Here is a 24207-nt window from a genome sequence, read left to right on the forward strand (position 1 = left end):
TGCTATTTCAGCAAAATTAAATAATATTGAAAATACAATTTATTAATATATTCAGGTGAATATTCTATCAGCATCTTTGTTCAAAGTTTCAAAACATATGCTATGAAAAAGACATGAGAAAATGTATAGGAGAAGTTTAACCTGACTCAGGTAGTCATAGAACAATTTGTCAAAAGATAGTGTTGAACAAAGTTGGACTGTAAAATCTGTCTTAGAAAATCCAATCTAGAAACGCCATTAGTTTTCAGACAGATGTAGTCTAAAATAGAGGTCAAACAGTGTCAGTAAAAGCAGTTTTCCCTATTTGGTAATCTCAAATGAGTGTGCAACTTTTTGTTTCATAGATGTATGCTTGGACAGATAGGTTAAGGTGAATGGGTGAGATTTCGGACATATCTAGAAATTATAGTGGTTCTCTATCCGGCTCTTTTCTACAAAGACAAAAAAATCACCAAAAAAATAAACAAATTTGTAAACCTGAATGATTTTGTACAAGTTACATGAATGCATTATTCCAAACAACCACTATGTTGATCTCGTTGTCTAACAGGTTGTCGTTCGAACCAGGATGGCCGAGTGGTTAAGGCGTTGGACTTAAGATCCAATGGATATATATCCGCGTGGGTTCGAACCCCACTCCTGGTAAAAGTTTTAACCTTGGACTTCTGGCAAATTGGTCTAGATTGGGTAATTCATTAGTGACAATAACCAATATCTTGACCTTTATCCAAATCACCTGTTGATCAAAAGATGAGTCTCTGAGCACCATATTGTGATCAATGCATTTTATTCCTCACTATTCAGAGAAAACTGCTATTTCAGCAAAATTAAATAATATTGAAAATACAATTTATTAATATATTCAGGTGAATATTCTATCAGCATCTTTGTTCAAAGTTTTAAAACATATGCTATGAAAAAGACATGAGAAAATGTATAGGAGAAGTTTAACCTGACTCAGGTAGTCATAGAACAATTTGTCAAAAGATAGTGGTGAACAAAGTTGGATTGTAAAATCTGTTTTAGAAAATCCAATCTAGAAACGCCATTAGTTTTCAGACAGATGTAGTCTAAAATAGAGGTCAAACAGTGTCAGTAAAAGCAGTTTTCCCTATTTGGTAATCTCAAATGAGTGCGCAACTTTTTGTTTCATAGATGTATGCTTGGACAGATAGGTTAAGGTGAATGGGTGAGATTTCGGACATATCTAGAAATTATAGTGGTTCTCTATCCGGCTCTTTTCTACAAGACAAAAGAATCACCAAAAAATAAACAAATTTGTAAACCTGAAAGATTTTGTACAACTTACATAAATGCATTATTCCAAACAACCACTATGTTGATCTCGTTGTCTAACAGGTTGTCGTTCGAACCAGGATGGCCGAGTGGTTAAGGCGTTGGACTTAAGATCCAATGGATGTATATCCGTGTGGGTTCGAACCCCACTCCTGGTAAAAGTTTTAACCTTGGACGTCTGGCAAATTGGTCTAGATTGAGTAATTCATTAGTGACAATTAACATTTTGTTCTTGACCTTTATCCAAATCACCTGTTGATCAAAAGATGAGTCTCTGAGCACCATATTGTGATCAATGCATTTTATTCCTCACTATTCAGAGAAAACTGCTATTTCAGCAAAATTAAATAATATTGAAAATACAATTTATTAATATATTCAGGTGAATATTCTATCAGCATCTTTGTTCAAAGTTTCAAAACATATGCTATGAAAAAGACATGAGAAAATGTATAGGAGAAGTTTAACCTGACTCAGGTAGTCATAGAACAATTTGTCAAAAGATAGTGGTGAACAAAGTTGGATTGTAAAATCTGTCTTAGAAAATCCAATCTAGAAACGCCATTAGTTTTCAGACAGATGTAGTCTAAAATAGAGGTCAAACAGTGTCAGTAAAAGCAGTTTTCCCTATTTGGTAATCTCAAATGAGTGTGCAACTTTTTGTTTCATAGATGTATGCTTGGACAGATAGGTTAAGGTGAATGGGTGAGATTTCGGACATATCTAGAAATTATAGTGGTTCTCTATCCGGCTCTTTTCTACAAAGACAAAAAAATCACCAAAAAATAAACAAATTTGTAAACCTGAATGATTTTGTACAAGTTACATGAATGCATTATTCCAAACAACCACTATGTTGATCTCGTTGTCTAACAGGTTGTCGTTCGAAACCAGGATGGCCGAGTGGTTAAGGCGTTGGACTTAAGATCCAATGGATATATATCCGCGTGGGTTCGAACCCCACTCCTGGTAAAAGTTTTAACCTTGGACTTCTGGCAAATTGGTCTAGATTGGGTAATTCATTAGTGACAATAACCAATATCTTGACCTTTATCCAAATCACCTGTTGATCAAAAGATGAGTCTCTGAGCACCATATTGTGATCAATGCATTTTATTCCTCACTATTCAGAGAAAACTGCTATTTCAGCAAAATTAAATAATATTGAAAATACAATTTATTAATATATTCAGGTGAATATTCTATCAGCATCTTTGTTCAAAGTTTCAAAACATATGCTATGAAAAAGACATGAGAAAATGTATAGGAGAAGTTTAACCTGACTCAGGTAGTCATAGAACAATTTGTCAAAAGATAGTGGTGAACAAAGTTGGATTGTAAAATCTGTTTTAGAAAATCCAATCTAGAAACGCCATTAGTTTTCAGACAGATGTAGTCTAAAATAGAGGTCAAACAGTGTCAGTAAAAGCAGTTTTCCCTATTTGGTAATCTCAAATGAGTGCGCAACTTTTTGTTTCATAGATGTATGCTTGGACAGATAGGTTAAGGTGAATGGGTGAGATTTCGGACATATCTAGAAATTATAGTGGTTCTCTATCCGGCTCTTTTCTACAAGACAAAAGAATCACCAAAAAATAAACAAATTTGTAAACCTGAAAGATTTTGTACAACTTACATAAATGCATTATTCCAAACAACCACTATGTTGATCTCGTTGTCTAACAGGTTGTCGTTCGAACCAGGATGGCCGAGTGGTTAAGGCGTTGGACTTAAGATCCAATGGATGTATATCCGTGTGGGTTCGAACCCCACTCCTGGTAAAAGTTTTAACCTTGGACGTCTGGCAAATTGGTCTAGATTGAGTAATTCATTAGTGACAATTAACATTTTGTTCTTGACCTTTATCCAAATCACCTGTTGATCAAAAGATGAGTCTCTGAGCACCATATTGTGATCAATGCATTTTATTCCTCACTATTCAGAGAAAACTGCTATTTCAGCAAAATTAAATAATATTGAAAATACAATTTATTAATATATTCAGGTGAATATTCTATCAGCATCTTTGTTCAAAGTTTCAAAACATATGCTATGAAAAAGACATGAGAAAATGTATAGGAGAAGTTTAACCTGACTCAGGTAGTCATAGAACAATTTGTCAAAAGATAGTGGTGAACAAAGTTGGATTGTAAAATCTGTCTTAGAAAATCCAATCTAGAAACGCCATTAGTTTTCAGACAGATGTAGTCTAAAATAGAGGTCAAACAGTGTCAGTAAAAGCAGTTTTCCCTATTTGGTAATCTCAAATGAGTGCGCAACTTTTTGTTTCATAGATGTATGCTTGGACAGATAGGTTAAGGTGAATGGGTGAGATTTCGGACATATCTAGAAATTATAGTGGTTCTCTATCCGGCTCTTTTCTACAAAGACAAAAAAATCACCAAAAAATAAACAAATTTGTAAACCTGAATGATTTTGTACAAGTTACATGAATGCATTATTCCAAACAACCACTATGTTGATCTCGTTGTCTAACAGGTTGTCGTTCGAACCAGGATGGCCGAGTGGTTAAGGCGTTGGACTTAAGATCCAATGGATATATATCCGCGTGGGTTCGAACCCCACTCCTGGTAAAAGTTTTAACCTTGGACTTCTGGCAAATTGGTCTAAATTGGGTAATTCATTAGTGACAATAACCAATATCTTGACCTTTATCCAAATCACCTGTTGATCAAAAGATGAGTCTCTGAGCACCATATTGTGATCAATGCATTTTATTCCTCACTATTCAGAGAAAACTGCTATTTCAGCAAAATTAAATAATATTGAAAATACAATTTATTAATATATTCAGGTGAATATTCTATCAGCATCTTTGTTTAAAGTTTCAAAACATATGCTATGAAAAAGACATGAGAAAATGTATAGGAGAAGTTTAACCTGACTCAGGTAGTCATAGAACAATTTGTCAAAAGATAGTGGTGAACAAAGTTGGATTGTAAAATCTGTCTTAGAAAATCCAATCTAGAAACGCCATTAGTTTTCAGACAGATGTAGTCTAAAATAGAGGTCAAACAGTGTCAGTAAAAGCAGTTTTCCCTATTTGGTAATCTCAAATGAGTGCGCAACTTTTTGTTTCATAGATGTATGCTTGGACAGATAGGTTAAGGTGAATGGGTGAGATTTCGGACATATCTAGAAATTATAGTGGTTCTCTATCCGGCTCTTTTCTACAAGACAAAAGAATCACCAAAAAATAAACAAATTTGTAAACCTGAAAGATTTTGTACAACTTACATAAATGCATTATTCCAAACAACCACTATGTTGATCTCGTTGTCTAACAGGTTGTCGTTCGAACCAGGATGGCCGAGTGGTTAAGGCGTTGGACTTAAGATCCAATGGATATATATCCGTGTGGGTTCGAACCCCACTCCTGGTAAAAGTTTTAACCTTGGACGTCTGGCAAATTGGTCTAGATTGAGTAATTCATTAGTGACAATTAACATTTTGTTCTTGACCTTTATCCAAATCACCTGTTGATCAAAAGATGAGTCTCTGAGCACCATATTGTGATCAATGCATTTTATTCCTCACTATTCAGAGAAAACTGCTATTTCAGCAAAATTAAATAATATTGAAAATACAATTTATTAATATATTCAGGTGAATATTCTATCAGCATCTTTGTTCAAAGTTTCAAAACATATGCTATGAAAAAGACATGAGAAAATGTATAGGAGAAGTTTAACCTGACTCAGGTAGTCATAGAACAATTTGTCAAAAGATAGTGGTGAACAAAGTTGGATTGTAAAATCTGTCTTAGAAAATCCAATCTAGAAACGCCATTAGTTTTCAGACAGATGTAGTCTAAAATAGAGGTCAAACAGTGTCAGTAAAAGCAGTTTTCCCTATTTGGTAATCTCAAATGAGTGTGCAACTTTTTGTTTCATAGATGTATGCTTGGACAGATATGTTAAGGTGAATGGGTGAGATTTCGGACATATCTAGAAATTATAGTGGTTCTCTATCCGGCTCTTTTCTACAAAGACAAAAAAATCACCAAAAAATAAACAAATTTGTAAACCTGAAAGATTTTGTACAACTTACATAAATGCATTATTCCAAACAACCACTATGTTGATCTCGTTGTCTAACAGGTTGTCGTTCGAACCAGGATGGCCGAGTGGTTAAGGCGTTGGACTTAAGATCCAATGGATATATATCCGTGTGGGTTCGAACCCCACTCCTGGTAAAAGTTTTAACCTTGGACGTCTGGCAAATTGGTCTAGATTGAGTAATTCATTAGTGACAATTAACATTTTGTTCTTGACCTTTATCCAAATCACCTGTTGATCAAAAGATGAGTCTCTGAGCACCATATTGTGATCAATGCATTTTATTCCTCACTATTCAGAGAAAACTGCTATTTCAGCAAAATTAAATAATATTGAAAATACAATTTATTAATATATTCAGGTGAATATTCTATCAGCATCTTTGTTCAAAGTTTCAAAACATATGCTATGAAAAAGACATGAGAAAATGTATAGGAGAAGTTTAACCTGACTCAGGTAGTCATAGAAAAATTTGTCAAAAGATAGTGTTGAACAAAGTTGGACTGTAAAATCTGTCTTAGAAAATCCAATCTAGAAACACCATTAGTTTTCAGACAGATGTAGTCTAAAATAGAGGTCAAACAGTGTCAGTAAAAGCAGTTTTCCCTATTTGGTAATCTCAAATGAGTGTGCAACTTTTTGTTTCATAGATGTATGCTTGGACAGATAGGTTAAGGTGAATGGGTGAGATTTCGGACATATCTAGAAATTATAGTGGTTCTCTATCCGGCTCTTTTCTACAAAGACAAAAAAATCACCAAAAAATAAACAAATTTGTAAACCTGAATGATTTTGTACAAGTTACATGAATGCATTATTCCAAACAACCACTATGTTGATCTCGTTGTCTAACAGGTTGTCGTTCGAACCAGGATGGCCGAGTGGTTAAGGCGTTGGACTTAAGATCCAATGGATATATATCCGCGTGGGTTCGAACCCCACTCCTGGTAAAAGTTTTAACCTTGGACTTCTGGCAAATTGGTCTAGATTGGGTAATTCATTAGTGACAATAACCAATATCTTGACCTTTATCCAAATCACCTGTTGATCAAAAGATGAGTCTCTGAGCACCATATTGTGATCAATGCATTTTATTCCTCACTATTCAGAGAAAACTGCTATTTCAGCAAAATTAAATAATATTGAAAATACAATTTATTAATATATTCAGGTGAATATTCTATCAGCATCTTTGTTCAAAGTTTCAAAACATATGCTATGAAAAAGACATGAGAAAATGTATAGGAGAAGTTTAACCTGACTCAGGTAGTCATAGAACAATTTGTCAAAAGATAGTGGTGAACAAAGTTGGATTGTAAAATCTGTCTTAGAAAATCCAATCTAGAAACGCCATTAGTTTTCAGACAGATGTAGTCTAAAATAGAGGTCAAACAGTGTCAGTAAAAGCAGTTTTCCCTATTTGGTAATCTCAAAAGAGTGCGCAACTTTTTGTTTCATAGATGTATGCTTGGACAGATAGGTTAAGGTGAATGGGTGAGATTTCGGACATATCTAGAAATTATAGTGGTTCTCTATCCGGCTCTTTTCTACAAAGACAAAAAATCACCAAAAAATAAACAAATTTGTAAACCTGAATGATTTTGTACAAGTTACATGAATGCATTATTCCAAACAACCACTATGTTGATCTCGTTGTCTAACAGGTTGTCGTTCGAACCAGGATGGCCGAGTGGTTAAGGCGTTGGACTTAAGATCCAATGGATATATATCCGCGTGGGTTCGAACCCCACTCCTGGTAAAAGTTTTAACCTTGGACTTCTGGCAAATTGGTCTAGATTGGGTAATTCATTAGTGACAATTAACATTTTGTTCTTGACCTTTATCCAAATCACCTGTTGATCAAAAGATGAGTCTCTGAGCACCATATTGTGATCAATGCATTTTATTCCTCACTATTCAGAGAAAACTGCTATTTCAGCAAAATTAAATAATATTGAAAATACAATTTATTAATATATTCAGGTGAATATTCTATCAGCATCTTTGTTCAAAGTTTCAAAACATATGCTATGAAAAAGACATGAGAAAATGTATAGGAGAAGTTTAACCTGACTCAGGTAGTCATAGAACAATTTGTCAAAAGATAGTGGTGAACAAAGTTGGATTGTAAAATCTGTCTTAGAAAATCCAATCTAGAAACGCCATTAGTTTTCAGACAGATGTAGTCTAAAATAGAGGTCAAACAGTGTCAGTAAAAGCAGTTTTCCCTATTTGGTAATCTCAAATGAGTGTGCAACTTTTTGTTTCATAGATGTATGCTTGGACAGATAGGTTAAGGTGAATGGGTGAGATTTCGGACATATCTAGAAATTATAGTGGTTCTCTATCCGGCTCTTTTCTACAAAGACAAAAAATCACCAAAAAATAAACAAATTTGTAAACCTGAAAGATTTTGTACAACTTACATAAATGCATTATTCCAAACAACCACTATGTTGATCTCGTTGTCTAACAGGTTGTCGTTCGAACCAGGATGGCCGAGTGGTTAAGGCGTTGGACTTAAGATCCAATGGATATATATCCGTGTGGGTTCGAACCCCACTCCTGGTAAAAGTTTTAACCTTGGACGTCTGGCAAATTGGTCTAGATTGAGTAATTCATTAGTGACAATTAACATTTTGTTCTTGACCTTTATCCAAATCACCTGTTGATCAAAAGATGAGTCTCTGAGCACCATATTGTGATCAATGCATTTTATTCCTCACTATTCAGAGAAAACTGCTATTTCAGCAAAATTAAATAATATTGAAAATACAATTTATTAATATATTCAGGTGAATATTCTATCAGCATCTTTGTTCAAAGTTTCAAAACATATGCTATGAAAAAGACATGAGAAAATGTATAGGAGAAGTTTAACCTGACTCAGGTAGTCATAGAACAATTTGTCAAAAGATAGTGGTGAACAAAGTTGGATTGTAAAATCTGTCTTAGAAAATCCAATCTAGAAACGCCATTAGTTTTCAGACAGATGTAGTCTAAAATAGAGGTCAAACAGTGTCAGTAAAAGCAGTTTTCCCTATTTGGTAATCTCAAATGAGTGCGCAACTTTTTGTTTCATAGATGTATGCTTGGACAGATAGGTTAAGGTGAATGGGTGAGATTTCGGACATATCTAGAAATTATAGTGGTTCTCTATCCGGCTCTTTTCTACAAAGACAAAAAAATCACCAAAAAATAAACAAATTTGTAAACCTGAAAGATTTTGTACAACTTACATAAATGTATTATTCCAAACAACCACTATGTTGATCTCGTTGTCTAACAGGTTGTCGTTCGAACCAGGATGGCCGAGTGGTTAAGGCGTTGGACTTAAGATCCAATGGATATATATCCGTGTGGGTTCGAACCCCACTCCTGGTAAAAGTTTTAACCTTGGACGTCTGGCAAATTGGTCTAGATTGAGTAATTCATTAGTGACAATTAACATTTTGTTCTTGACCTTTATCCAAATCACCTGTTGATCAAAAGATGAGTCTCTGAGCACCATATTGTGATCAATGCATTTTATTCCTCACTATTCAGAGAAAACTGCTATTTCAGCAAAATTAAATAATATTGAAAATACAATTTATTAATATATTCAGGTGAATATTCTATCAGCATCTTTGTTCAAAGTTTCAAAACATATGCTATGAAAAAGACATGAGAAAATGTATAGGAGAAGTTTAACCTGACTCAGGTAGTCATAGAACAATTTGTCAAAAGATAGTGGTGAACAAAGTTGGATTGTAAAATCTGTCTTAGAAAATCCAATCTAGAAACGCCATTAGTTTTCAGACAGATGTAGTCTAAAATAGAGGTCAAACAGTGTCAGTAAAAGCAGTTTTCCCTATTTGGTAATCTCAAATGAGTGCGCAACTTTTTGTTTCATAGATGTATGCTTGGACAGATAGGTTAAGGTGAATGGGTGAGATTTCGGACATATCTAGAAATTATAGTGGTTCTCTATCCGGCTCTTTTCTACAAAGACAAAAAAATCACCAAAAAATAAACAAATTTGTAAACCTGAATGATTTTGTACAAGTTACATGAATGCATTATTCCAAACAACCACTATGTTGATCTCGTTGTCTAACAAGTTGTCGTTCGAACCAGGATGGCCGAGTGGTTAAGGCGTTGGACTTAAGATCCAATGGATATATATCCGCGTGGGTTCGAACCCCACTCCTGGTAAAAGTTTTAACCTTGGACTTCTGGCAAATTGGTCTAGATTGGGTAATTCATTAGTGACAATAACCAATATCTTGACCTTTATCCAAATCACCTGTTGATCAAAAGATGAGTCTCTGAGCACCATATTGTGATCAATGCATTTTATTCCTCACTATTCAGAGAAAACTGCTATTTCAGCAAAATTAAATAATATTGAAAATACAATTTATTAATATATTCAGGTGAATATTCTATCAGCATCTTTGTTCAAAGTTTCAAAACATATGCTATGAAAAAGACATGAGAAAATGTATAGGAGAAGTTTAACCTGACTCAGGTAGTCATAGAACAATTTGTCAAAAGATAGTGTTGAACAAAGTTGGACTGTAAAATCTGTCTTAGAAAATCCAATCTAGAAACGCCATTAGTTTTCAGACAGATGTAGTCTAAAATAGAGGTCAAACAGTGTCAGTAAAAGCAGTTTTCCCTATTTGGTAATCTCAAATGAGTGTGCAACTTTTTGTTTCATAGATGTATGCTTGGACAGATAGGTTAAGGTGAATGGGTGAGATTTCGGACATATCTAGAAATTATAGTGGTTCTCTATCCGGCTCTTTTCTACAAAGACAAAAAAATCACCAAAAAATAAACAAATTTGTAAACCTGAATGATTTTGTACAAGTTACATGAATGCATTATTCCAAACAACCACTATGTTGATCTCGTTGTCTAACAGGTTGTCGTTCGAACCAGGATGGCCGAGTGGTTAAGGCGTTGGACTTAAGATCCAATGGATATATATCCGCGTGGGTTCGAACCCCACTCCTGGTAAAAGTTTTAACCTTGGACTTCTGGCAAATTGGTCTAGATTGGGTAATTCATTAGTGACAATAACCAATATCTTGACCTTTATCCAAATCACCTGTTGATCAAAAGATGAGTCTCTGAGCACCATATTGTGATCAATGCATTTTATTCCTCACTATTCAGAGAAAACTGCTATTTCAGCAAAATTAAATAATATTGAAAATACAATTTATTAATATATTCAGGTGAATATTCTATCAGCATCTTTGTTCAAAGTTTCAAAACATATGCTATGAAAAAGACATGAGAAAATGTATAGGAGAAGTTTAACCTGACTCAGGTAGTCATAGAACAATTTGTCAAAAGATAGTGGTGAACAAAGTTGGATTGTAAAATCTGTCTTAGAAAATCCAATCTAGAAACGCCATTAGTTTTCAGACAGATGTAGTCTAAAATAGAGGTCAAGCAGTGTCAGTAAAAGCAGTTTTCCCTATTTGGTAATCTCAAATGAGTGCGCAACTTTTTGTTTCATAGATGTATGCTTGGACAGATGGGTTAAGGTGAATGGGTGAGATTTCGGACATATCTAGAAATTATAGTGGTTCTCTATCCGGCTCTTTTCTACAAAGACAAAAAAATCACCAAAAAATAAACAAATTTGTAAACCTGAATGATTTTGTACAAGTTACATGAATGCATTATTCCAAACAACCACTATGTTGATCTCGTTGTCTAACAGGTTGTCGTTCGAACCAGGATGGCCGAGTGGTTAAGGCGTTGGACTTAAGATCCAATGGATATATATCCGCGTGGGTTCGAACCCCACTCCTGGTAAAAGTTTTAACCTTGGACTTCTGGCAAATTGGTCTAGATTGGGTAATTCATTAGTGACAATAACCAATATCTTGACCTTTATCCAAATCACCTGTTGATCAAAAGATGAGTCTCTGAGCACCATATTGTGATCAATGCATTTTATTCCTCACTATTCAGAGAAAACTGCTATTTCAGCAAAATTAAATAATATTGAAAATACAATTTATTAATATATTAAGGTGAATATTCTATCAGCATCTTTGTTTAAAGTTTCAAAACATATGCTATGAAAAAGACATGAGAAAATGTATAGGAGAAGTTTAACCTGACTCAGGTAGTCATAGAACAATTTGTCAAAAGATAGTGTTGAACAAAGTTGGACTGTAAAATCTGTCTTAGAAAATCCAATCTAGAAACGCCATTAGTTTTCAGACAGATGTAGTCTAAAATAGAGGTCAAACAGTGTCAGTAAAAGCAGTTTTCCCTATTTGGTAATCTCAAATGAGTGTGCAACTTTTTGTTTCATAGATGTATGCTTGGACAGATAGGTTAAGGTGAATGGGTGAGATTTCGGACATATCTAGAAATTATAGTGGTTCTCTATCCGGCTCTTTTCTACAAAGACAAAAAAATCACCAAAAAATAAACAAATTTGTAAACCTGAATGATTTTGTACAAGTTACATGAATGCATTATTCCAAACAACCACTATGTTGATCTCGTTGTCTAACAGGTTGTCGTTCGAACCAGGATGGCCGAGTGGTTAAGGCGTTGGACTTAAGATCCAATGGATATATATCCGCGTGGGTTCGAACCCCACTCCTGGTAAAAGTTTTAACCTTGGACTTCTGGCAAATTGGTCTAGATTGGGTAATTCATTAGTGACAATAACCAATATCTTGACCTTTATCCAAATCACCTGTTGATCAAAAGATGAGTCTCTGAGCACCATATTGTGATCAATGCATTTTATTCCTCACTATTCAGAGAAAACTGCTATTTCAGCAAAATTAAATAATATTGAAAATACAATTTATTAATATATTCAGGTGAATATTCTATCAGCATCTTTGTTCAAAGTTTCAAAACATATGCTATGAAAAAGACATGAGAAAATGTATAGGAGAAGTTTAACCTGACTCAGGTAGTCATAGAACAATTTGTCAAAAGATAGTGGTGAACAAAGTTGGATTGTAAAATCTGTCTTAGAAAATCCAATCTAGAAACGCCATTAGTTTTCAGACAGATGTAGTCTAAAATAGAGGTCAAGCAGTGTCAGTAAAAGCAGTTTTCCCTATTTGGTAATCTCAAATGAGTGCGCAACTTTTTGTTTCATAGATGTATGCTTGGACAGATGGGTTAAGGTGAATGGGTGAGATTTCGGACATATCTAGAAATTATAGTGGTTCTCTATCCGGCTCTTTTCTACAAAGACAAAAAAATCACCAAAAAATAAACAAATTTGTAAACCTGAATGATTTTGTACAAGTTACATGAATGCATTATTCCAAACAACCACTATGTTGATCTCGTTGTCTAACAGGTTGTCGTTCGAACCAGGATGGCCGAGTGGTTAAGGCGTTGGACTTAAGATCCAATGGATATATATCCGCGTGGGTTCGAACCCCACTCCTGGTAAAAGTTTTAACCTTGGACTTCTGGCAAATTGGTCTAGATTGGGTAATTCATTAGTGACAATAACCAATATCTTGACCTTTATCCAAATCACCTGTTGATCAAAAGATGAGTCTCTGAGCACCATATTGTGATCAATGCATTTTATTCCTCACTATTCAGAGAAAACTGCTATTTCAGCAAAATTAAATAATATTGAAAATACAATTTATTAATATATTCAGGTGAATATTCTATCAGCATCTTTGTTCAAAGTTTCAAAACATATGCTATGAAAAAGACATGAGAAAATGTATAGGAGAAGTTTAACCTGACTCAGGTAGTCATAGAACAATTTGTCAAAAGATAGTGGTGAACAAAGTTGGATTGTAAAATCTGTCTTAGAAAATCCAATCTAGAAACGCCATTAGTTTTCAGACAGATGTAGTCTAAAATAGAGGTCAAACAGTGTCAGTAAAAGCAGTTTTCCCTATTTGGTAATCTCAAATGAGTGCGCAACTTTTTGTTTCATAGATGTATGCTTGGACAGATAGGTTAAGGTGAATGGGTGAGATTTCGGACATATCTAGAAATTATAGTGGTTCTCTATCCGGCTCTTTTCTACAAGACAAAAGAATCACCAAAAAATAAACAAATTTGTAAACCTGAAAGATTTTGTACAACTTACATAAATGCATTATTCCAAACAACCACTATGTTGATCTCGTTGTCTAACAGGTTGTCGTTTGAACCAGGATGGCCGAGTGGTTAAGGCGTTGGACTTAAGATCCAATGGATATATATCCGTGTGGGTTCGAACCCCACTCCTGGTAAAAGTTTTAACCTTGGACGTCTGGCAAATTGGTCTAGATTGAGTAATTCATTAGTGACAATTAACATTTTGTTCTTGACCTTTATCCAAATCACCTGTTGATCAAAAGATGAGTCTCTGAGCACCATATTGTGATCAATGCATTTTATTCCTCACTATTCAGAGAAAACTGCTATTTCAGCAAAATTAAATAATATTGAAAATACAATTTATTAATATATTCAGGTGAATATTCTATCAGCATCTTTGTTCAAAGTTTCAAAACATATGCTATGAAAAAGACATGAGAAAATGTATAGGAGAAGTTTAACCTGACTCAGGTAGTCATAGAACAATTTGTCAAAAGATAGTGGTGAACAAAGTTGGATTGTAAAATCTGTCTTAGAAAATCCAATCTAGAAACGCCATTAGTTTTCAGACAGATGTAGTCTAAAATAGAGGTCAAACAGTGTCAGTAAAAGCAGTTTTCCCTATTTGGTAATCTCAAATGAGTGTGCAACTTTTTGTTTCATAGATGTATGCTTGGACAGATAGGTTAAGGTGAATGGGTGAGATTTCGGACATATCTAGAAATTATAGTGGTTCTCTATCCGGCTCTTTTCTACAAAGACAAAAAAATCACCAAAAAATAAACAAATTTGTAAACCTGAATGATTTTGTACAAGTTACATGAATGCATTATTCCAAACAACCACTATGTTGATCTCGTTGTCTAACAGGTTGTCGTTCGAAACCAGGATGGCCGAGTGGTTAAGGCGTTGGACTTAAGATCCAATGGATATATATCCGCGTGGGTTCGAACCCCACTCCTGGTAAAAGTTTTAACCTTGGACTTCTGGCAAATTGGTCTAGATTGGGTAATTCATTAGTGACAATAACCAATATCTTGACCTTTATCCAAATCACCTGTTGATCAAAAGATGAGTCTCTGAGCACCATATTGTGATCAATGCATTTTATTCCTCACTATTCAGAGAAAACTGCTATTTCAGCAAAATTAAATAATATTGAAAATACAATTTATTAATATATTCAGGTGAATATTCTATCAGCATCTTTGTTCAAAGTTTCAAAACATATGCTATGAAAAAGACATGAGAAAATGTATAGGAGAAGTTTAACCTGACTCAGGTAGTCATAGAACAATTTGTCAAAAGATAGTGGTGAACAAAGTTGGATTGTAAAATCTGTTTTAGAAAATCCAATCTAGAAACGCCATTAGTTTTCAGACAGATGTAGTCTAAAATAGAGGTCAAACAGTGTCAGTAAAAGCAGTTTTCCCTATTTGGTAATCTCAAATGAGTGCGCAACTTTTTGTTTCATAGATGTATGCTTGGACAGATAGGTTAAGGTGAATGGGTGAGATTTCGGACATATCTAGAAATTATAGTGGTTCTCTATCCGGCTCTTTTCTACAAGACAAAAGAATCACCAAAAAATAAACAAATTTGTAAACCTGAAAGATTTTGTACAACTTACATAAATGCATTATTCCAAACAACCACTATGTTGATCTCGTTGTCTAACAGGTTGTCGTTCGAACCAGGATGGCCGAGTGGTTAAGGCGTTGGACTTAAGATCCAATGGATGTATATCCGTGTGGGTTCGAACCCCACTCCTGGTAAAAGTTTTAACCTTGGACGTCTGGCAAATTGGTCTAGATTGAGTAATTCATTAGTGACAATTAACATTTTGTTCTTGACCTTTATCCAAATCACCTGTTGATCAAAAGATGAGTCTCTGAGCACCATATTGTGATCAATGCATTTTATTCCTCACTATTCAGAGAAAACTGCTATTTCAGCAAAATTAAATAATATTGAAAATACAATTTATTAATATATTCAGGTGAATATTCTATCAGCATCTTTGTTCAAAGTTTCAAAACATATGCTATGAAAAAGACATGAGAAAATGTATAGGAGAAGTTTAACCTGACTCAGGTAGTCATAGAACAATTTGTCAAAAGATAGTGTTGAACAAAGTTGGACTGTAAAATCTGTCTTAGAAAATCCAATCTAGAAACGCCATTAGTTTTCAGACAGATGTAGTCTAAAATAGAGGTCAAACAGTGTCAGTAAAAGCAGTTTTCCCTATTTGGTAATCTCAAATGAGTGTGCAACTTTTTGTTTCATAGATGTATGCTTGGACAGATAGGTTAAGGTGAATGGGTGAGATTTCGGACATATCTAGAAATTATAGTGGTTCTCTATCCGGCTCTTTTCTACAAAGACAAAAAAATCACCAAAAAATAAACAAATTTGTAAACCTGAATGATTTTGTACAAGTTACATGAATGCATTATTCCAAACAACCACTATGTTGATCTCGTTGTCTAACAGGTTGTCGTTCGAACCAGGATGGCCGAGTGGTTAAGGCGTTGGACTTAAGATCCAATGGATATATATCCGCGTGGGTTCGAACCCCACTCCTGGTAAAAGTTTTAACCTTGGACTTCTGGCAAATTGGTCTAGATTGGGTAATTCATTAGTGACAATAACCAATATCTTGACCTTTATCCAAATCACCTGTTGATCAAAAGATGAGTCTCTGAGCACCATATTGTGATCAATGCATTTTATTCCTCACTATTCAGAGAAAACTGCTATTTCAGCAAAATTAAATAATATTGAAAATACAATTTATTAATATATTCAGGTGAATATTCTATCAGCATCTTTGTTCAAAGTTTCAAAACATATGCTATGAAAAAGACATGAGAAAATGTATAGGAGAAGTTTAACCTGACTCAGGTAGTCATAGAACAATTTGTCAAAAGATAGTGGTGAACAAAGTTGGATTGTAAAATCTGTCTTAGAAAATCCAATCTAGAAACGCCATTAGTTTTCAGACAGATGTAGTCTAAAATAGAGGTCAAACAGTGTCAGTAAAAGCAGTTTTCCCTATTTGGTAATCTCAAATGAGTGCGCAACTTTTTGTTTCATAGATGTATGCTTGGACAGATAGGTTAAGGTGAATGGGTGAGATTTCGGACATATCTAGAAATTATAGTGGTTCTCTATCCGGCTCTTTTCTACAAAGACAAAAAAATCACCAAAAAATAAACAAATTTGTAAACCTGAATGATTTTGTACAAGTTACATGAATGCATTATTCCAAACAACCACTATGTTGATCTCGTTGTCTAACAGGTTGTCGTTCGAACCAGGATGGCCGAGTGGTTAAGGCGTTGGACTTAAGATCCAATGGATATATATCCGCGTGGGTTCGAACCCCACTCCTGGTAAAAGTTTTAACCTTGGACTTCTGGCAAATTGGTCTAGATTGGGTAATTCATTAGTGACAATAACCAATATCTTGACCTTTATCCAAATCACCTGTTGATCAAAAGATGAGTCTCTGAGCACCATATTGTGATCAATGCATTTTATTCCTCACTATTCAGAGAAAACTGCTATTTCAGCAAAATTAAATAATATTGAAAATACAATTTATTAATATATTCAGGTGAATATTCTATCAGCATCTTTGTTTAAAGTTTCAAAACATATGCTATGAAAAAGACATGAGAAAATGTATAGGAGAAGTTTAACCTGACTCAGGTAGTCATAGAACAATTTGTCAAAAGATAGTGGTGAACAAAGTTGGATTGTAAAATCTGTCTTAGAAAATCCAATCTAGAAACGCCATTAGTTTTCAGACAGATGTAGTCTAAAATAGAGGTCAAACAGTGTCAGTAAAAGCAGTTTTCCCTATTTGGTAATCTCAAATGAGTGCGCAACTTTTTGTTTCATAGATGTATGCTTGGACAGATAGGTTAAGGTGAATGGGTGAGATTTCGGACATATCTAGAAATTATAGTGGTTCTCTATCCGGCTCTTTTCTACAAGACAAAAGAATCACCAAAAAATAAACAAATTTGTAAACCTGAAAGATTTTGTACAACTTACATAAATGCATTATTCCAAACAACCACTATGTTGATCTCGTTGTCTAACAGGTTGTCGTTCGAACCAGGATGGCCGAGTGGTTAAGGCGTTGGACTTAAGATCCAATGGATATATATCCGTGTGGGTTCGAACCCCACTCCTGGTAAAAGTTTTAACCTTGGACGTCTGGCAAATTGGTCTAGATTGAGTAATTCATTAGTGACAATTAACATTTTGTTCTTGACCTTTATCCAAATCACCTGTTGATCAAAAGATGAGTCTCTGAGCACCATATTGTGATCAATGCATTTTATTCCTCACTATTCAGAGAAAACTGCTATTTCAGCAAAATTAAATAATATTGAAAATACAATTTATTAATATATTCAGGTGAATATTCTATCAGCATCTTTGTTCAAAGTTTCAAAACATATGCTATGAAAAAGACATGAGAAAATGTATAGGAGAAGTTTAACCTGACTCAGGTAGTCATAGAACAATTTGTCAAAAGATAGTGGTGAACAAAGTTGGATTGTAAAATCTGTCTTAGAAAATCCAATCTAGAAACGCCATTAGTTTTCAGACAGATGTAGTCTAAAATAGAGGTCAAACAGTGTCAGTAAAAGCAGTTTTCCCTATTTGGTAATCTCAAATGAGTGTGCAACTTTTTGTTTCATAGATGTATGCTTGGACAGATATGTTAAGGTGAATGGGTGAGATTTCGGACATATCTAGAAATTATAGTGGTTCTCTATCCGGCTCTTTTCTACAAAGACAAAAAAATCACCAAAAAATAAACAAATTTGTAAACCTGAAAGATTTTGTACAACTTACATAAATGCATTATTCCAAACAACCACTATGTTGATCTCGTTGTCTAACAGGTTGTCGTTCGAACCAGGATGGCCGAGTGGTTAAGGCGTTGGACTTAAGATCCAATGGATATATATCCGTGTGGGTTCGAACCCCACTCCTGGTAAAAGTTTTAACCTTGGACGTCTGGCAAATTGGTCTAGATTGAGTAATTCATTAGTGACAATTAACATTTTGTTCTTGACCTTTATCCAAATCACCTGTTGATCAAAAGATGAGTCTCTGAGCACCATATTGTGATCAATGCATTTTATTCCTCACTATTCAGAGAAAACTGCTATTTCAGCAAAATTAAATAATATTGAAAATACAATTTATTAATATATTCAGGTGAATATTCTATCAGCATCTTTGTTCAAAGTTTCAAAACATATGCTATGAAAAAGACATGAGAAAATGTATAGGAGAAGTTTAACCTGACTCAGGTAGTCATAGAAAAATTTGTCAAAAGATAGTGTTGAACAAAGTTGGACTGTAAAATATGTCTTAGAAAATCCAATCTAGAAACGCCATTAGTTTTCAGACAGATGTAGTCTAAAATAGAGGTCAAACAGTGTCAGTAAAAGCAGTTTTCCCTATTTGGTAATCTCAAATGAGTGTGCAACTTTTTGTTTCATAGATGTATGCTTGGACAGATAGGTTAAGGTGAATGGGTGAGATTTCGGACATATCTAGAAATTATAGTGGTTCTCTATCCGGCTCTTTTCTACAAAGACAAAAAAATCACCAAAAAATAAACAAATTTGTAAACCTGAATGATTTTGTACAAGTTACATGAATGCATTATTCCAAACAACCACTATGTTGATCTCGTTGTCTAACAGGTTGTCGTTCGAACCAGGATGGCCGAGTGGTTAAGGCGTTGGACTTAAGATCCAATGGATATATATCCGCGTGGGTTCGAACCCCACTCCTGGTAAAAGTTTTAACCTTGGACTTCTGGCAAATTGGTCTAGATTGGGTAATTCATTAGTGACAATAACCAATATCTTGACCTTTATCCAAATCACCTGTTGATCAAAAGATGAGTCTCTGAGCACCATATTGTGATCAATGCATTTTATTCCTCACTATTCAGAGAAAACTGCTATTTCAGCAAAATTAAATAATATTGAAAATACAATTTATTAATATATTCAGGTGAATATTCTATCAGCATCTTTGTTCAAAGTTTCAAAACATATGCTATGAAAAAGACATGAGAAAATGTATAGGAGAAGTTTAACCTGACTCAGGTAGTCATAGAACAATTTGTCAAAAGATAGTGGTGAACAAAGTTGGATTGTAAAATCTGTCTTAGAAAATCCAATCTAGAAACGCCATTAGTTTTCAGACAGATGTAGTCTAAAATAGAGGTCAAACAGTGTCAGTAAAAGCAGTTTTCCCTATTTGGTAATCTCAAATGAGTGCGCAACTTTTTGTTTCATAGATGTATGCTTGGACAGATAGGTTAAGGTGAATGGGTGAGATTTCGGACATATCTAGAAATTATAGTGGTTCTCTATCCGGCTCTTTTCTACAAAGACAAAAAATCACCAAAAAATAAACAAATTTGTAAACCTGAATGATTTTGTACAAGTTACATGAATGCATTATTCCAAACAACCACTATGTTGATCTCGTTGTCTAACAGGTTGTCGTTCGAACCAGGATGGCCGAGTGGTTAAGGCGTTGGACTTAAGATCCAATGGATATATATCCGCGTGGGTTCGAACCCCACTCCTGGTAAAAGTTTTAACCTTGGACTTCTGGCAAATTGGTCTAGATTGGGTAATTCATTAGTGACAATTAACATTTTGTTCTTGACCTTTATCCAAATCACCTGTTGATCAAAAGATGAGTCTCTGAGCACCATATTGTGATCAATGCATTTTATTCCTCACTATTCAGAGAAAACTGCTATTTCAGCAAAATTAAATAATATTGAAAATACAATTTATTAATATATTCAGGTGAATATTCTATCAGCATCTTTGTTCAAAGTTTCAAAACATATGCTATGAAAAAGACATGAGAAAATGTATAGGAGAAGTTTAACCTGACTCAGGTAGTCATAGAACAATTTGTCAAAAGATAGTGGTGAACAAAGTTGGATTGTAAAATCTGTCTTAGAAAATCCAATCTAGAAACGCCATTAGTTTTCAGACAGATGTAGTCTAAAATAGAGGTCAAACAGTGTCAGTAAAAGCAGTTTTCCCTATTTGGTAATCTCAAATGAGTGTGCAACTTTTTGTTTCATAGATGTATGCTTGGACAGATAGGTTAAGGTGAATGGGTGAGATTTCGGACATATCTAGAAATTATAGTGGTTCTCTATCCGGCTCTTTTCTACAAAGACAAAAAATCACCAAAAAATAAACAAATTTGTAAACCTGAAAGATTTTGTACAACTTACATAAATGCATTATTCCAAACAACCACTATGTTGATCTCGTTGTCTAACAGGTTGTCGTTCGAACCAGGATGGCCGAGTGGTTAAGGCGTTGGACTTAAGATCCAATGGATATATATCCGTGTGGGTTCGAACCCCACTCCTGGTAAAAGTTTTAACCTTGGACGTCTGGCAAATTGGTCTAGATTGAGTAATTCATTAGTGACAATTAACATTTTGTTCTTGACCTTTATCCAAATCACCTGTTGATCAAAAGATGAGTCTCTGAGCACCATATTGTGATCAATGCATTTTATTCCTCACTATTCAGAGAAAACTGCTATTTCAGCAAAATTAAATAATATTGAAAATACAATTTATTAATATATTCAGGTGAATATTCTATCAGCATCTTTGTTCAAAGTTTCAAAACATATGCTATGAAAAAGACATGAGAAAATGTATAGGAGAAGTTTAACCTGACTCAGGTAGTCATAGAACAATTTGTCAAAAGATAGTGGTGAACAAAGTTGGATTGTAAAATCTGTCTTAGAAAATCCAATCTAGAAACGCCATTAGTTTTCAGACAGATGTAGTCTAAAATAGAGGTCAAACAGTGTCAGTAAAAGCAGTTTTCCCTATTTGGTAATCTCAAATGAGTGCGCAACTTTTTGTTTCATAGATGTATGCTTGGACAGATAGGTTAAGGTGAATGGGTGAGATTTCGGACATATCTAGAAATTATAGTGGTTCTCTATCCGGCTCTTTTCTACAAAGACAAAAAAATCACCAAAAAATAAACAAATTTGTAAACCTGAAAGATTTTGTACAACTTACATAAATGCATTATTCCAAACAACCACTATGTTGATCTCGTTGTCTAACAGGTTGTCGTTCGAACCAGGATGGCCGAGTGGTTAAGGCGTTGGACTTAAGATCCAATGGATATATATCCGTGTGGGTTCGAACCCCACTCCTGGTAAAAGTTTTAACCTTGGACGTCTGGCAAATTGGTCTAGATTGAGTAATTCATTAGTGACAATTAACATTTTGTTCTTGACCTTTATCCAAATCACCTGTTGATCAAAAGATGAGTCTCTGAGCACCATATTGTGATCAATGCATTTTATTCCTCACTATTCAGAGAAAACTGCTATTTCAGCAAAATTAAATAATATTGAAAATACAATTTATTAATATATTCAGGTGAATATTCTATCAGCATCTTTGTTCAAAGTTTCAAAACATATGCTATGAAAAAGACATGAGAAAATGTATAGGAGAAGTTTAACCTGACTCAGGTAGTCATAGAACAATTTGTCAAAAGATAGTGGTGAACAAAGTTGGATTGTAAAATCTGTCTTAGAAAATCCAATCTAGAAACGCCATTAGTTTTCAGACAGATGTAGTCTAAAATAGAGGTCAAACAGTGTCAGTAAAAGCAGTTTTCCCTATTTGGTAATCTCAAATGAGTGCGCAACTTTTTGTTTCATAGATGTATGCTTGGACAGATAGGTTAAGGTGAATGGGTGAGATTTCGGACATATCTAGAAATTATAGTGGTTCTCTATCCGGCTCTTTTCTACAAAGACAAAAAAATCACCAAAAAATAAACAAATTTGTAAACCTGAATGATTTTGTACAAGTTACATGAATGCATTATTCCAAACAACCACTATGTTGATCTCGTTGTCTAACAAGTTGTCGTTCGAACCAGGATGGCCGAGTGGTTAAGGCGTTGGACTTAAGATCCAATGGATATATATCCGCGTGGGTTTGAACCCCACTCCTGGTAAAAGTTTTAACCTTGGACTTCTGGCAAATTGGTCTAGATTGGGTAATTCATTAGTGACAATAACCAATATCTTGACCTTTATCCAAATCACCTGTTGATCAAAAGATGAGTCTCTGAGCACCATATTGTGATCAATGCATTTTATTCCTCACTATTCAGAGAAAACTGCTATTTCAGCAAAATTAAATAATATTGAAAATACAATTTATTAATATATTCAGGTGAATATTCTATCAGCATCTTTGTTCAAAGTTTCAAAACATATGCTATGAAAAAGACATGAGAAAATGTATAGGAGAAGTTTAACCTGACTCAGGTAGTCATAGAACAATTTGTCAAAAGATAGTGTTGAACAAAGTTGGACTGTAAAATCTGTCTTAGAAAATCCAATCTAGAAACGCCATTAGTTTTCAGACAGATGTAGTCTAAAATAGAGGTCAAACAGTGTCAGTAAAAGCAGTTTTCCCTATTTGGTAATCTCAAATGAGTGTGCAACTTTTTGTTTCATAGATGTATGCTTGGACAGATAGGTTAAGGTGAATGGGTGAGATTTCGGACATATCTAGAAATTATAGTGGTTCTCTATCCGGCTCTTTTCTACAAAGACAAAAAAATCACCAAAAAATAAACAAATTTGTAAACCTGAATGATTTTGTACAAGTTACATGAATGCATTATTCCAAACAACCACTATGTTGATCTCGTTGTCTAACAGGTTGTCGTTCGAACCAGGATGGCCGAGTGGTTAAGGCGTTGGACTTAAGATCCAATGGATATATATCCGCGTGGGTTCGAACCCCACTCCTGGTAAAAGTTTTAACCTTGGACTTCTGGCAAATTGGTCTAGATTGGGTAATTCATTAGTGACAATAACCAATATCTTGACCTTTATCCAAATCACCTGTTGATCAAAAGATGAGTCTCTGAGCACCATATTGTGATCAATGCATTTTATTCCTCACTATTCAGAGAAAACTGCTATTTCAGCAAAATTAAATAATATTGAAAATACAATTTATTAATATATTCAGGTGAATATTCTATCAGCATCTTTGTTCAAAGTTTCAAAACATATGCTATGAAAAAGACATGAGAAAATGTATAGGAGAAGTTTAACCTGACTCAGGTAGTCATAGAACAATTTGTCAAAAGATAGTGGTGAACAAAGTTGGATTGTAAAATCTGTCTTAGAAAATCCAATCTAGAAACGCCATTAGTTTTCAGACAGATGTAGTCTAAAATAGAGGTCAAGCAGTGTCAGTAAAAGCAGTTTTCCCTATTTGGTAATCTCAAATGAGTGCGCAACTTTTTGTTTCATAGATGTATGCTTGGACAGATGGGTTAAGGTGAATGGGTGAGATTTCGGACATATCTAGAAATTATAGTGGTTCTCTATCCGGCTCTTTTCTACAAAGACAAAAAAATCACCAAAAAATAAACAAATTTGTAAACCTGAATGATTTTGTACAAGTTACATGAATGCATTATTTCAAACAACCACTATGTTGATCTCGTTGTCTAACAGGTTGTCGTTCGAACCAGGATGGCCGAGTGGTTAAGGCGTTGGACTTAAGATCCAATGGATATATATCCGCGTGGGTTCGAACCCCACTCCTGGTAAAAGTTTTAACCTTGGACTTCTGGCAAATTGGTCTAGA

General features: G+C 34.5%; 30 non-coding genes across 30 annotated transcripts; all 30 read left to right on the plus strand.

Annotated features, from left to right (window-relative positions):
* The first annotated feature begins 562 nt into the window (after nucleotides 1-562).
* On the plus strand, nucleotides 563-645 carry TRNAL-UAA (transfer RNA leucine (anticodon UAA)). The gene has a single exon. It is a non-coding gene; the product is annotated as a tRNA-Leu (tRNA).
* A 726-nt stretch (nucleotides 646-1371) lies between these two features.
* Nucleotides 1372-1454, plus strand: TRNAL-UAA (transfer RNA leucine (anticodon UAA)). Its single transcript has one exon. It is a non-coding gene; the product is annotated as a tRNA-Leu (tRNA).
* Nucleotides 1455-2185: 731 nt separating this feature from the next.
* TRNAL-UAA (transfer RNA leucine (anticodon UAA)) lies at nucleotides 2186-2268 on the plus strand. The gene has a single exon. It is a non-coding gene; the product is annotated as a tRNA-Leu (tRNA).
* A 726-nt stretch (nucleotides 2269-2994) lies between these two features.
* On the plus strand, nucleotides 2995-3077 carry TRNAL-UAA (transfer RNA leucine (anticodon UAA)). Its single transcript has one exon. It is a non-coding gene; the product is annotated as a tRNA-Leu (tRNA).
* A 730-nt stretch (nucleotides 3078-3807) lies between these two features.
* Nucleotides 3808-3890, plus strand: TRNAL-UAA (transfer RNA leucine (anticodon UAA)). The gene has a single exon. It is a non-coding gene; the product is annotated as a tRNA-Leu (tRNA).
* Nucleotides 3891-4616: 726 nt separating this feature from the next.
* On the plus strand, nucleotides 4617-4699 carry TRNAL-UAA (transfer RNA leucine (anticodon UAA)). The gene has a single exon. It is a non-coding gene; the product is annotated as a tRNA-Leu (tRNA).
* Nucleotides 4700-5429: 730 nt separating this feature from the next.
* TRNAL-UAA (transfer RNA leucine (anticodon UAA)) lies at nucleotides 5430-5512 on the plus strand. The gene has a single exon. It is a non-coding gene; the product is annotated as a tRNA-Leu (tRNA).
* A 730-nt stretch (nucleotides 5513-6242) lies between these two features.
* On the plus strand, nucleotides 6243-6325 carry TRNAL-UAA (transfer RNA leucine (anticodon UAA)). Its single transcript has one exon. It is a non-coding gene; the product is annotated as a tRNA-Leu (tRNA).
* Nucleotides 6326-7051: 726 nt separating this feature from the next.
* On the plus strand, nucleotides 7052-7134 carry TRNAL-UAA (transfer RNA leucine (anticodon UAA)). The gene has a single exon. It is a non-coding gene; the product is annotated as a tRNA-Leu (tRNA).
* A 729-nt stretch (nucleotides 7135-7863) lies between these two features.
* Nucleotides 7864-7946, plus strand: TRNAL-UAA (transfer RNA leucine (anticodon UAA)). The gene has a single exon. It is a non-coding gene; the product is annotated as a tRNA-Leu (tRNA).
* Nucleotides 7947-8676: 730 nt separating this feature from the next.
* TRNAL-UAA (transfer RNA leucine (anticodon UAA)) lies at nucleotides 8677-8759 on the plus strand. Its single transcript has one exon. It is a non-coding gene; the product is annotated as a tRNA-Leu (tRNA).
* A 730-nt stretch (nucleotides 8760-9489) lies between these two features.
* TRNAL-UAA (transfer RNA leucine (anticodon UAA)) lies at nucleotides 9490-9572 on the plus strand. Its single transcript has one exon. It is a non-coding gene; the product is annotated as a tRNA-Leu (tRNA).
* Nucleotides 9573-10299: 727 nt separating this feature from the next.
* TRNAL-UAA (transfer RNA leucine (anticodon UAA)) lies at nucleotides 10300-10382 on the plus strand. The gene has a single exon. It is a non-coding gene; the product is annotated as a tRNA-Leu (tRNA).
* Nucleotides 10383-11109: 727 nt separating this feature from the next.
* TRNAL-UAA (transfer RNA leucine (anticodon UAA)) lies at nucleotides 11110-11192 on the plus strand. Its single transcript has one exon. It is a non-coding gene; the product is annotated as a tRNA-Leu (tRNA).
* Nucleotides 11193-11919: 727 nt separating this feature from the next.
* Nucleotides 11920-12002, plus strand: TRNAL-UAA (transfer RNA leucine (anticodon UAA)). Its single transcript has one exon. It is a non-coding gene; the product is annotated as a tRNA-Leu (tRNA).
* A 727-nt stretch (nucleotides 12003-12729) lies between these two features.
* On the plus strand, nucleotides 12730-12812 carry TRNAL-UAA (transfer RNA leucine (anticodon UAA)). Its single transcript has one exon. It is a non-coding gene; the product is annotated as a tRNA-Leu (tRNA).
* A 726-nt stretch (nucleotides 12813-13538) lies between these two features.
* TRNAL-UAA (transfer RNA leucine (anticodon UAA)) lies at nucleotides 13539-13621 on the plus strand. The gene has a single exon. It is a non-coding gene; the product is annotated as a tRNA-Leu (tRNA).
* Nucleotides 13622-14352: 731 nt separating this feature from the next.
* On the plus strand, nucleotides 14353-14435 carry TRNAL-UAA (transfer RNA leucine (anticodon UAA)). The gene has a single exon. It is a non-coding gene; the product is annotated as a tRNA-Leu (tRNA).
* Nucleotides 14436-15161: 726 nt separating this feature from the next.
* On the plus strand, nucleotides 15162-15244 carry TRNAL-UAA (transfer RNA leucine (anticodon UAA)). The gene has a single exon. It is a non-coding gene; the product is annotated as a tRNA-Leu (tRNA).
* Nucleotides 15245-15974: 730 nt separating this feature from the next.
* TRNAL-UAA (transfer RNA leucine (anticodon UAA)) lies at nucleotides 15975-16057 on the plus strand. The gene has a single exon. It is a non-coding gene; the product is annotated as a tRNA-Leu (tRNA).
* A 727-nt stretch (nucleotides 16058-16784) lies between these two features.
* On the plus strand, nucleotides 16785-16867 carry TRNAL-UAA (transfer RNA leucine (anticodon UAA)). Its single transcript has one exon. It is a non-coding gene; the product is annotated as a tRNA-Leu (tRNA).
* Nucleotides 16868-17593: 726 nt separating this feature from the next.
* Nucleotides 17594-17676, plus strand: TRNAL-UAA (transfer RNA leucine (anticodon UAA)). The gene has a single exon. It is a non-coding gene; the product is annotated as a tRNA-Leu (tRNA).
* Nucleotides 17677-18406: 730 nt separating this feature from the next.
* TRNAL-UAA (transfer RNA leucine (anticodon UAA)) lies at nucleotides 18407-18489 on the plus strand. Its single transcript has one exon. It is a non-coding gene; the product is annotated as a tRNA-Leu (tRNA).
* Nucleotides 18490-19219: 730 nt separating this feature from the next.
* TRNAL-UAA (transfer RNA leucine (anticodon UAA)) lies at nucleotides 19220-19302 on the plus strand. The gene has a single exon. It is a non-coding gene; the product is annotated as a tRNA-Leu (tRNA).
* Nucleotides 19303-20028: 726 nt separating this feature from the next.
* On the plus strand, nucleotides 20029-20111 carry TRNAL-UAA (transfer RNA leucine (anticodon UAA)). Its single transcript has one exon. It is a non-coding gene; the product is annotated as a tRNA-Leu (tRNA).
* Nucleotides 20112-20840: 729 nt separating this feature from the next.
* On the plus strand, nucleotides 20841-20923 carry TRNAL-UAA (transfer RNA leucine (anticodon UAA)). Its single transcript has one exon. It is a non-coding gene; the product is annotated as a tRNA-Leu (tRNA).
* A 730-nt stretch (nucleotides 20924-21653) lies between these two features.
* TRNAL-UAA (transfer RNA leucine (anticodon UAA)) lies at nucleotides 21654-21736 on the plus strand. Its single transcript has one exon. It is a non-coding gene; the product is annotated as a tRNA-Leu (tRNA).
* A 730-nt stretch (nucleotides 21737-22466) lies between these two features.
* Nucleotides 22467-22549, plus strand: TRNAL-UAA (transfer RNA leucine (anticodon UAA)). Its single transcript has one exon. It is a non-coding gene; the product is annotated as a tRNA-Leu (tRNA).
* A 727-nt stretch (nucleotides 22550-23276) lies between these two features.
* TRNAL-UAA (transfer RNA leucine (anticodon UAA)) lies at nucleotides 23277-23359 on the plus strand. The gene has a single exon. It is a non-coding gene; the product is annotated as a tRNA-Leu (tRNA).
* A 727-nt stretch (nucleotides 23360-24086) lies between these two features.
* On the plus strand, nucleotides 24087-24169 carry TRNAL-UAA (transfer RNA leucine (anticodon UAA)). The gene has a single exon. It is a non-coding gene; the product is annotated as a tRNA-Leu (tRNA).
* Nucleotides 24170-24207: the final 38 nt, after the last annotated feature.

Source organism: Engystomops pustulosus, chromosome 3 (genome assembly GCF_040894005.1).
Source record: "Engystomops pustulosus chromosome 3, aEngPut4.maternal, whole genome shotgun sequence".
In the NCBI taxonomy this organism is placed as follows: Eukaryota; Metazoa; Chordata; class Amphibia; order Anura; family Leptodactylidae; genus Engystomops; species Engystomops pustulosus.